Genomic DNA, 11221 nt, shown 5'->3' on the forward strand with positions numbered 1-11221 from the left:
CTATTACACTGTTTCGTTCACAATTACGATATCTGCATAACCTCACAGTTTTTCAGCAACTTATTGCGGTACAGAACGCTGTATCTCGCTAAATGACATCGTTCTTCAAGGTTTCACGATCCTTGCATGCGCTTTAACGAGAATATCACAATATAGCAGTTTCGCACTTGTAACGGTACAACACGCAGTATCTGGCTTGTTCACGCCGTTTTGTATGCTTTAGCATTTCACCTATCGCAGTTTCGTACATGCAATAAAACAACACTATCTCGTTAGATGACGTCCTTTTTGGTGGTTTCACGACGCTACCTAGCTTAAACTAACATAACTCAACCTAACAAAACCTTCGCAATTCTATCGTTAGAAAACGTTTTACTCGCTACTTTACAATGCTTTCTACAACATTACGACCGTTTCATGCGATTTAACATAAGATATCGCAGTTCCCGACTTGTAATGGTGAAAAACACTGCATCTCACTAAGTGACATTGTTTATTGCGGTTTTACGACGGTTCATATCTTAACCTAACCCAACCATCGCACTTGTATCTAAAAACGCTCTATTACACTGTTTCGTTCATAATTACAATATTTGCATAACCTCTCAGTTTTTCACAAACTTATTGCAGTACAGAGTGCTGTATCTCGCTAAATGACTTCGTTGTTTAAGGTTTCACGATGCTTGCATGCGCTTTAACGAGAATATCACAATATAGCAGTTTCGCACTTGTAACGGTACAACACGCAATGTCTGGCTTGTTCGTGCCGTTTTGTGTGCTTTCACATTTCACCTTTTGCAGTTTCGTACATGCAATAAAACAACACTATCTCGTTAGATGACGTCCTTTTTGGTGGTTTCACGACGCTACCTAGCTTAAACTAACATAACTCAACCTAACATAACCTTCGCACTTCTATCGTTAGAAAACGCTTTACTTGCTACTTTACAATGATCTCTAAGACATTACGACAGTTTCGTGCGTCTTCACATTAGATATCGCAGTTCCCGACTTGTAATGGTGAAAAACACTGCATCTCACTAAGTGACATTGTTTAATGCGGCTTTACGACGGTTCATATCTTAACCTAACCTAACATTCGCACCTGTATCTAAAAACGCTCTATTACACTGTTTCGTTCACAATTAAGATATTTGCATGACCTCACAGTTTTTCACAAACCTATTACAGTACAGAACGCTGTGTATCGCTAATTGACATCGTTCTCTAAGGTTTAACGATGCTTGCATGCGCTTTAACGAGAATATCACAATATAGCAGTTTCGCACTTGTAACGGTACAACACGCAATGTCTGGCTTGTTCGTGCCGTTTTGTGTGCTTTCACATTTCACCTTTTGCAGTTTCGTGCATGCAATAAAACAACACTATCTCGTTAGATGACGTCCTTTTTTGGTGGTTTCACGACGCTACCTAGCTTAAACTAACATAACTCAACCTAACATAACCTTCGCACTTGTATCGTTAGAAAACGTTTTACTCGCTACTTTACAATGCTTTCTACAACATTACAACGGTTTCATGCGATTTAACATGAGATATCGCAGTTCCCGACTTGTAATGGTGAAAAACACTGCATCTCACTAAGTGACATTGTTTAATGCGGTTTTACGACGGTTCATATCTTAACCTAACCTAACCTAACCTAACCTTACCTAACCTAACCTAACTTAACCTAACCTAACTTAACCTAACCTAACCTAACCTAACCTAACCTAACCCAACCCAAACCAACCCAACCCAACCTAACCTAACCTAACAAAACCTAACCCAACCCAATCCAAGCCAACCCAACCTAACCTAACCTAACCTAACCTAACCCAACCCAACCCAACCTAACCTAAACTAACCTAACCTAACCCAACCCAACCCTACCTAACCTAACCTAACCTAACAAAACCCAAACCCAACCAAACCTAACCTAACATAACCTAACCTAACCCAACCTAACCCAACCCAACCCAACCCAACCTAACCTAACCTAACCTAACCTAACCAAACCTAACCTAACCTAACCTTACCTAACCTAACCTAACCTAACGTAACCTAACCTAACCAAACCTAACGTAACCTAACCTAACCTAACAAAACCTAACCTAACGTAACCTAACCTACCCTAACCTAACCTAACCTAACCCAGCCTAACCCAACCCAACCCAACCTAACCTCATCCAACCCAAACCAACCTAACCTAACCTAACCTAACCCAACCTAACCCAACCCAACCCAACCCAACCTAACCTAATCCAACCCAAACCAACCTAACCTAACCTAACCTAACCTAACCTAACGACGGTTGCAAGCGCTTTGACATTAGATATCGCAGTTCCCGACTTGTAATGGCGAAAAACACTGCATCTCACTAAGTGACATTGTTTAATGCGGTTTTACGACGGTTCATATCTTAACCTAACCTAAAATTCGCACTTGTATTTAAAAACGCTCTATTACACTGTTTCATTCACAATTACGATATCTGCATAACCTCACAGTTTTTCAGCAACTTATTGCAGTACAGAACGCTGTATCTCGCTAAATGACATCGTTCTTTAAGGTTTCACGATGCTTGCATGCGCTTTAAAGAGAATATCACAATATAGCAGTTTCGCACTTGTAACGGTACAACACGCAGTATCTGGCTTGTTCATGCCGTTTTGTATGCTTTAGCATTTCACCTATTGCAGTTTCGTACATGCAATAAAACAACACTATCTCGTTAGATGACGTCCTTTTTGGTGGTTTCACGACGCTACCTAGCTTAAACTAACATAACTCAACCTAACATAACCTTCGCACTTCCATCGTTAGAAAACGCTTTACTTGCTACTTTACAATGATCTCTACGACATTACGACAGTTTCATGCGTTTTCACATTAGATATCGCAGTTCCCGACTTGTATAGGTGAAAAACAATGTATCTCACTAAGTGACATTGTTTAATGCGGCTTTACGACGGTTCATATCTTAACCTAACCTAACATTCGCACTTGTATCTAAAAACGCTCTATTACACTGTTTCGTTCACAATTAAGATATTTGCATGACCTCACAGTTTTTCACGAACCTATTACAGTACAGAACGCTGTATATCGCTAATTGACATCGTTCTTTAAGGTTTCACGATGCTTGCATGCGCTTTAACGAGAATATCACAATATAGCAGTTTCGCACTTGTAACGGTACAACACGCAATGTCTGGCTTGTTCGTGCCGTTTTGTGTGCTTTCACATTTCACCTTTTGCAGTTTCGTACATGCAATAAAACAACACTATCTCGTTAGATGACGTCCTTTTTTGGTGGTTTCACGACGCTACCTAGCTTAAACTAACATAAGTGCACCTAACATATCCTTCGCACTTCTATCGTTAGAAAATGCTTTACTCGCTACTTTACATTGCTTTCTACAACATTACGACGGTTTCAAGCGCTTTCACATTAGATATCGCAGTTCCCGACTGGTAATGGTGAAAAACACTGCATCTCACTAAGTGACATTCTTTAATGCGGTTTTACGACGGTTCATATCTTAACCTAACCTAACCTAACCTAACCTAACGCAACCTGACCTAACCTAATCTAACATAACCTAACCAAACTTAACCTAACCTAACCTAACCCAACCTAACCCAACCCAACCCAACCCAACCCAACCTAACCTAACCTAACCTAACCTTACCCAACCCAACCCAACCCAACCTAACCTAATCTAACCCCTCCCAACCCAACCCAACCCAACCCAACCTAACCTAACCTAACCTAATCTAACCTAAACCAACTCAACCCAACCCAACCCAACCTAACCTAACCTAACCTATCCAAACCTAACCTAACCTAACCTGACCTTACCTAACCTAACCTTACCTAACCTAACGTAACCTAACCTAACGTAACCTAACCTAACCCAACCTAACCCAACCCAACCCAACCCAACCTAACCTAACCCAACCCAACCCAACCTAACACAACCTAACCTAACCTAACCTAACCCAACCCAACCTAACCTAACCTAACCTAACGATGGTTGCAAGCGCTTTCACCATAGATATCGCAGTTCCCGACTTGTAATGGTGAAAAACACTGCATCTCACTAAGTGACATTGTTTAATGCGGTTTTACGACGGTTCATATCTTAACCTAACCTAAACTAACCTAACCTTACCTAACCTAACTTAACCTAACCTAACTTAACCTAACCTAACCTAACCTAACCTAACCCAACCCAACCCAACCCAACCTAACCTAACCTAACCTAACCCAACCCATCCCAACCCAACCTAACCTAACCTAACCTAACCCAACCTAACCTAACCTAACCTAACCTAACCTAACGATGGTTGCAAGCGCTTTCACATTAGATATCGCAGTTCCCGACTTGTAATGGTGAAAAACACTGCATCTCACTAAGTGACATTGTTTAATGCGGTTTTACGACGGTTCATATCTTAACCTAACCTAACCTAACTTAACCTTACCTAACCTAACTTAACCTAACTTAACCCAACCTAACTTAACCTAACCTAAGCTAACCTAACCTAACCCAACCCAACCCAACCCAACCTAACCTAACCTAACCTAACCTAACCCAACCCAACCCAACCCAATCTAACCTAACCTAACCTAACCTAACCCAACCCAACCCAACCTAACCTAAACTAACCTAACCTAACCTAACCTAACCTAACCCAACCCAACCTAACCTAACCTAGCCTAACCCAACCGAACCTAACCTAACCTAACCCAACCTAACCTAACCTAACATAACCTAACCTAACCCAGCCCAACCCAACCCAACCTAACCTAACCTAACCTAACCAAACCTAACCTAACCTAACCTTACCTAACCTAACCTAACCTAACGTAACATAACCTAACCTAACCTAACGTAACCTAACCTAACCTAACCTAACGTAACGTAACCTAACCTAACCTAACCTAACCCAACCTAACCCAACCCAACCCAACCCAACCTTAACCCAACCCAACCCAACCCAACCTAACCTAACCTAACCTAACGATGGTTGCAAGCGCTTTCACATTAGATATCGCAGTTCCCGACTTGTAATGGTGAAAAACACTGCATCTCACTAAGTGACATTGTTTAATGCGGTTTTACGACGGTTCATATCTTAACCTAACCTAAACTAACCTAACCTTACCTAACCTAACTTAACCTAACCTAACTTAACCTAACCTAACCTAACCTAACCTAACCCAACCCAACCCAACCTAACCTAACCTAACCTAACCTAACCCAACCCAACCCAACCCAACCCAACCTAACCTAACCTAACCTAACCTAACCTTACCTAACCTAACGATGGTTGCAAGCGCTTTCACATTAGATATCGCAGTTCCCGACTTGTAATGGTGAAAAACACTGCATCTCACTAACTGACATTGTTTAATGCGGTTTTACGACGGTTCATATCTTAACCTAACCTAACCTAACTTAACCTTACCTAACCTAACTTAACCTAACTTAACCTAACCTAACTTAACCTAACCTAAGCTAACCTAACCTAACCCAACCCAACCCAACCCAACCTAACCTAACCTAACCTAACCTAACCCAACCCAACCCAACCCAACCTAACCTCACCTAACCTAACGTAACCCAACCCAACCCAACCTAACCTAAACTAACCTAACCCAACCCAACCTAACCTAACCTAACCTAACCTAACCCAACCCAACCCAACCTAACCTAACCTAACCCAACCTAACCTAAGCTAACCTAACCTAACCCAACCCAACCCAATCTAACCTAACCTAACCTAACAAAACCTAACCTAACCTAACCTAACCTTACCTAACCTAACCTAACCTAACTTAACGTAACCTAACCTAACCTAACCTAACGTAACATAACCTAACCTAACATAACCTAACCTAACGTAACCTAACCTACCCTAACCTAACCTAACCTAACTCAACCTAACCTAACCCAACCCAACCCAACCTAACCTAATCCAACCCAAACCAACCTAAACTAACCTAACCTAACCTAACGACGGTTGCAAGCGCTTTGACATTAGATATCGCAGTTCCCGAATTGTAATGGTGAAAAACACTGCACCTCACTAAGTGACATTGTTTAATGCGGTTTTACGACGGTTCATATCTTAACCTAACCTAACATTCGCACTTGTATCTAAAAACGCTCTGTTACACTGTTTCGTTCACAATTACGATATCTGCATAACCTCACAGTTTTTCAGCAACTTATTGCGGTACAGAACGCTGTATCTTGCTAAATGACATCGTTCTTTAAGGTTTCACGAACCTTGCATGCGCTTTAACGAGAATATCACAATATAGCAGTTTCGCACTTGTAACGGTACAACACGCAGTATCTGGCTTGTTCACGCCGTTTTGTATGCTTTAGCTTTTCACCTATCGCAGTTTCGTACATGCAATAAAACAACACTATCTCGTTAGATGACGTCCTTTTTGGTGGTTTCACGACGCTACCTAGCTTAAACTAACATAACTCAACCTAACATAACCTTCGCACTTCTATCGTTAGAAAACATTTTACTCGCTACTTTACAATGCTTTCTACAACATTACGACCGTTTCATGCGATTTAACATAAGATATCGCAGTTCCCGACTTGTAATGGTGAAGAACACTGCATCTCACTAAGTGACATTGTTTATTGCGGTTTTACGACGGTTCATATCTTAACCTAACCCAACCATCGCACTTGTATCTAAAAACGCTCTATTACACTGTTTCGTTCATAATTACAATATTTGCATAACCTCACAGTTTTTCACAAAGTTATTGCAGTACAGAGTGCTGTATCTCGCTAAATGACTTCGTTGTTTAAGATTTCACGATGCTTGCATGCGCTTTAACGAGAATATCACAATATAGCAGTTTCGCACTTGTAACGGTACAACACGCAATGTCTGGCTTGTTCGTGCCGTTTTGTGTGTTTTCACATTTCACCTTTTGCAGTTTCGTACATGCAATAAAACAACACTATCTCGTTAGATGACGTCCTTTTTGGTGGTTTCACGACGCTACCTAGCTTAAACTAACATAACTCAACCTAACATAACCTTCGCACTTCTATCGTTAGAAAACGCTTTACTTGCTACTTTACAATGATCTCTACGACATTACGACAGTTTCATGCGCCTTCACATTAGATATCGCAGTTCCCGACTTGTAATGGTGAAAAACAATGCATCTCACTAAGTGACATTGTTTAATGCGGCTTTACGACGGTTCATATCTTAACCTAACCTAACATTCGCACCTGTATCTAAAAACGCTCTATTACACTGTTTCGTTCACAATTACGATATTTGCATGACCTCACAGTTTTTCACGAACCTATTACAGTACAGAACGCTGTATATCGCTAATTGACATCATTCTTTAAGGTTTCACGATGCTTGCATGCGCTTTAACGAGAATATCACAATATAGCAGTTTCGCACTTGTAACGGTACAACACGCAATGTCTGGCTTGTTCGTGCCGTTTTGTGTGCTTTCACATTTCACCTTTTGCAGTTTCGTACATGCAATAAAACAACACTATCTCGTTAGATGACGTCCTTTTTTGGTGGTTTCACGACGCTACCTAGCTTAAACTAACATAACTCAACCTAACATAACCTTCGCACTTCTATCGTTAGAAAACGTTTTACTCGCTACTTTACAATGCTCTCTACAACATTACGACGGTTTCATGCGCTTTCACATTAGATATCGCAGTTCCAGACTTGTAATGGTGAAAAACACTGCATCTCACTAAGTGACATTCTTTTGTGCGGTTTTATGACGGTTCATATCTTAACCTAACCTAACATTCGCACTTGTATCTCAAAACGCTCTATTACACTGTTTCGTTCACAATTACGATATTTGCATCACCTCACAGTTTTTCACCAACCTATTACAGTACAGAACGCTGTATCTCGCTAAATGACATCATTCTTTAAGGTTTCACGTTGCTTGCATGCGCTTTAACGAGAATAGCACAACATAGCAGTTTCGCACTTGTAACGGTACAACACGCAGTATTTAGCTTGTTCATGCCGTTTTGTGTGCTTTCACATTTCACCTATCACAGTTTCGTACCCACAATAAAACAACACTATCTCCTTAGATGACGTCGTTTTTAGTGGTTTCACGACACTACCTAGCTTAAACTAACATAAGTGCACCTAACATATCCTTCGCACTTCTATCGTTAGAAAACGCTTTACTCGCTACTTTACATTGCTTTCTACAACATTACGACGGTTTCAAGCGCTTTCACATTAGATATCGCAGTTCCCGATTTGTAATGGTGAAAAACACTGCATCTCACTAAGTGACATTCTTTAATGCGGTTTTACGACGGTTCATATCTTAACCTAACCTAACCTAACCTTACCTAACCTAACTTAACCTAACCTAACCTAACTTAACCTAACCTAACCTAACCTAAACCAACCCAAACCAACCCAACCTAATCTAACCTAGCGTAACCTAACCCAACCCAACCCAACCTAACCTAACCTAACCTAACCTAACCCAACCCAACCCAACCTAACCTAAACTAACCTAACCAAACCTAACCTAACCCAACCCAACCCAACCTAACCTAACCTAACCTAACCCAACCCAACCCAACCCAACCTAACCTAACCTAACCTAACCTAACCCAACCTAACCTAACCTAACCTAACCTAACCTAACCCAACCCAACCCAACCCAACCTAACCTAACCTAACCTAACGATGGTTGCAAGCGCTTTCACATTAGATATCGCAGTTCCCGACTTATAATGGTGAAAAACACTGCATCTCACTAAGTGACATTGTTTATAGCGGTTTTACGACGGTTCATATCTTAACCTAACCTAAACTAACCTAACCTTACCTAACCTAACTTAACCTAACCTAACTTAACCTAACCTAACCTAACCTAACCTAACCCAACCCAACCCAACCCAACCTAACCTAACCTAACCTAACCTAACCCAACCCAACCCAACCCAACCCAACCTAACCTAACCTAACCTAACCTAACCTAACCTAACCTAACCTAACCTAACCTAACGATGGTTGCAAGCGCTTTCACATTAGATATCGCAGTTCCCGACTTGTAATGGTGAAAAACACTGCATCTCACTAAGTGACATTGTTTAATGCGGTTTTACGACGGTTCATATCTTAACCTAACCTAACCTAACTTAACCTTACCTAACCTAACTTAACCTAACTTAACCTAACCTAACTTAACCTAACCTAAGCTAACCTAACCTAACCCAACCCAACCCAACCCAACCTAACCTAACCTAACCTAACCTAACCTAACCCAACACAACCCAACCCAACCTAACCTAACCTAACCTAACCCAACCCAACCCAACCTAACCTAAACTAACCTAACCTAACCTAACCTAACCTAACCCAACCCAACCTAACCTAACCTAACCTAACCCAACCGAACCTAACCTAACCTAACCTAACCTAACCCAACCTAACCTAACCTAACATAACCTAACCTAACCCAGCCCAACCCAACCCAACCTAACCTAACCTAACCTAACCAAACCTAACCTAACCTAACCTAACCTAACCTTACCTAACCTCACCTAACGTAACATAACCTAACCTAACCTAACGTAACCTAACCTAACCTAACGTAACGTAACCTAACCTAACCTAACCTAACCCAACCTAACCCAACCCAACCCAACCCAACCTAACCTAATCCAACCCAAACCAACCTAACCTAACCTAACGACGGTTGCAAGCGCTTTCACATTAGATATCGCAGTTCCCGACTTGTAATGGTGAAAAACACTGCATCTCACTAAGTGACATTGTTTATTGCGGTTTTAGGACGGTTCATATCTTAACCTAACCTAACATTCGCACTTGTATCTCAAAACGCTCTATTACACTGTTTCGTTCACAATTACGATATTTGCATGGCCTCACAGTTTTTCACCAACTTATTACAGTACAGAACGCTGTATCTCGCTAAATGACATCATTCTTTAAGGTTTCACAATGCTTGCATGCGCTTTACCGAGAATATCACAACATAGCAGTTTCGCACTTGTAACGGTACAACACGCAGTATTTGGCTTGTTCATGCCGTTTTGTGTGCTTTCACAACATTTCACCTATCGCAGTTTCGTACTCGAAATAAAACAACACTATCTCGTTAGATGACGTCGTTTTTGGTGGTTTCACGACGCTACCTAGCTTAAACTAAGATAACTCAACCTAAAATAACCTTCGCATTTCTCTCGTTAGAAAACGTATTACTCGCTACTTTACATTGCTTTTTACAACTTTACCGCGGTTTCAAGCACTTTCACATTACATATCGCAGTTCCCGACTTGTAATGGTGAAAAACACTGCATCTCACTAAGTGACATTGTTTAATGCGGTTTTACGACGGTTCATATCTTAACCTAACCTAACCTAACCTAACCTTACCAAACCTAACCTAACTTAACCTAACCTAACCTAACTTAACCTAACCTAACCTAACCTAACCCAACCCAAACCAACCCAACCCAACCCAACCTAATCTAACCGAACGTAAGCTAACCCAACCCAACCCAACCCAACCCAACCTAACCTAACCTAACCTAACCTAACCCAACCCAACCCAACCTAACCTAACCTAACCCAACCTAACCTAACCTAACCTAACCCAACCCAACCCAATCTAACCTAACCTAACCTAACAAAACCTAACCTAACCTAACCTAACCTTACCTTACCTAACCTAACCTAACCTAACGTAACCTAACCTAACCTAACCTAACGTAACATAACCTAACCTAACATAACCTAACCTAACGTAACCTAACCTACCCTAACCTAACCTAACCTAACTCAACCTAACCTAACCCAACCCAACCCAACCCAACCTAACCTAATCCAACCCAAACCAACCTAAACTAACCTAACCTAACCTAACGACGGTTGCAAGCGCTTTGACATTAGATATCGCAGTTCCCGAATTGTAATGGTGAAAAACACTGCACCTCACTAAGTGACATTGTTTAATGCGGTTTTACGACGGTTCATATCTTAACCTAACCTAACATTCGCACTTGTATCTAAAAACGCTCTGTTACACTGTTTCGTTCACAATTACGATATCTGCATAACCTCACAGTTTTTCAGCAACTTATTGCGGTACAGAACGCTGTATCTTGCTAAATGACATCGTT

The sequence above is a fragment of the Rhipicephalus microplus genome, chromosome X (genome assembly GCF_043290135.1).
Source record: "Rhipicephalus microplus isolate Deutch F79 chromosome X, USDA_Rmic, whole genome shotgun sequence".
NCBI classification, from domain to species: Eukaryota; Metazoa; Arthropoda; class Arachnida; order Ixodida; family Ixodidae; genus Rhipicephalus; species Rhipicephalus microplus.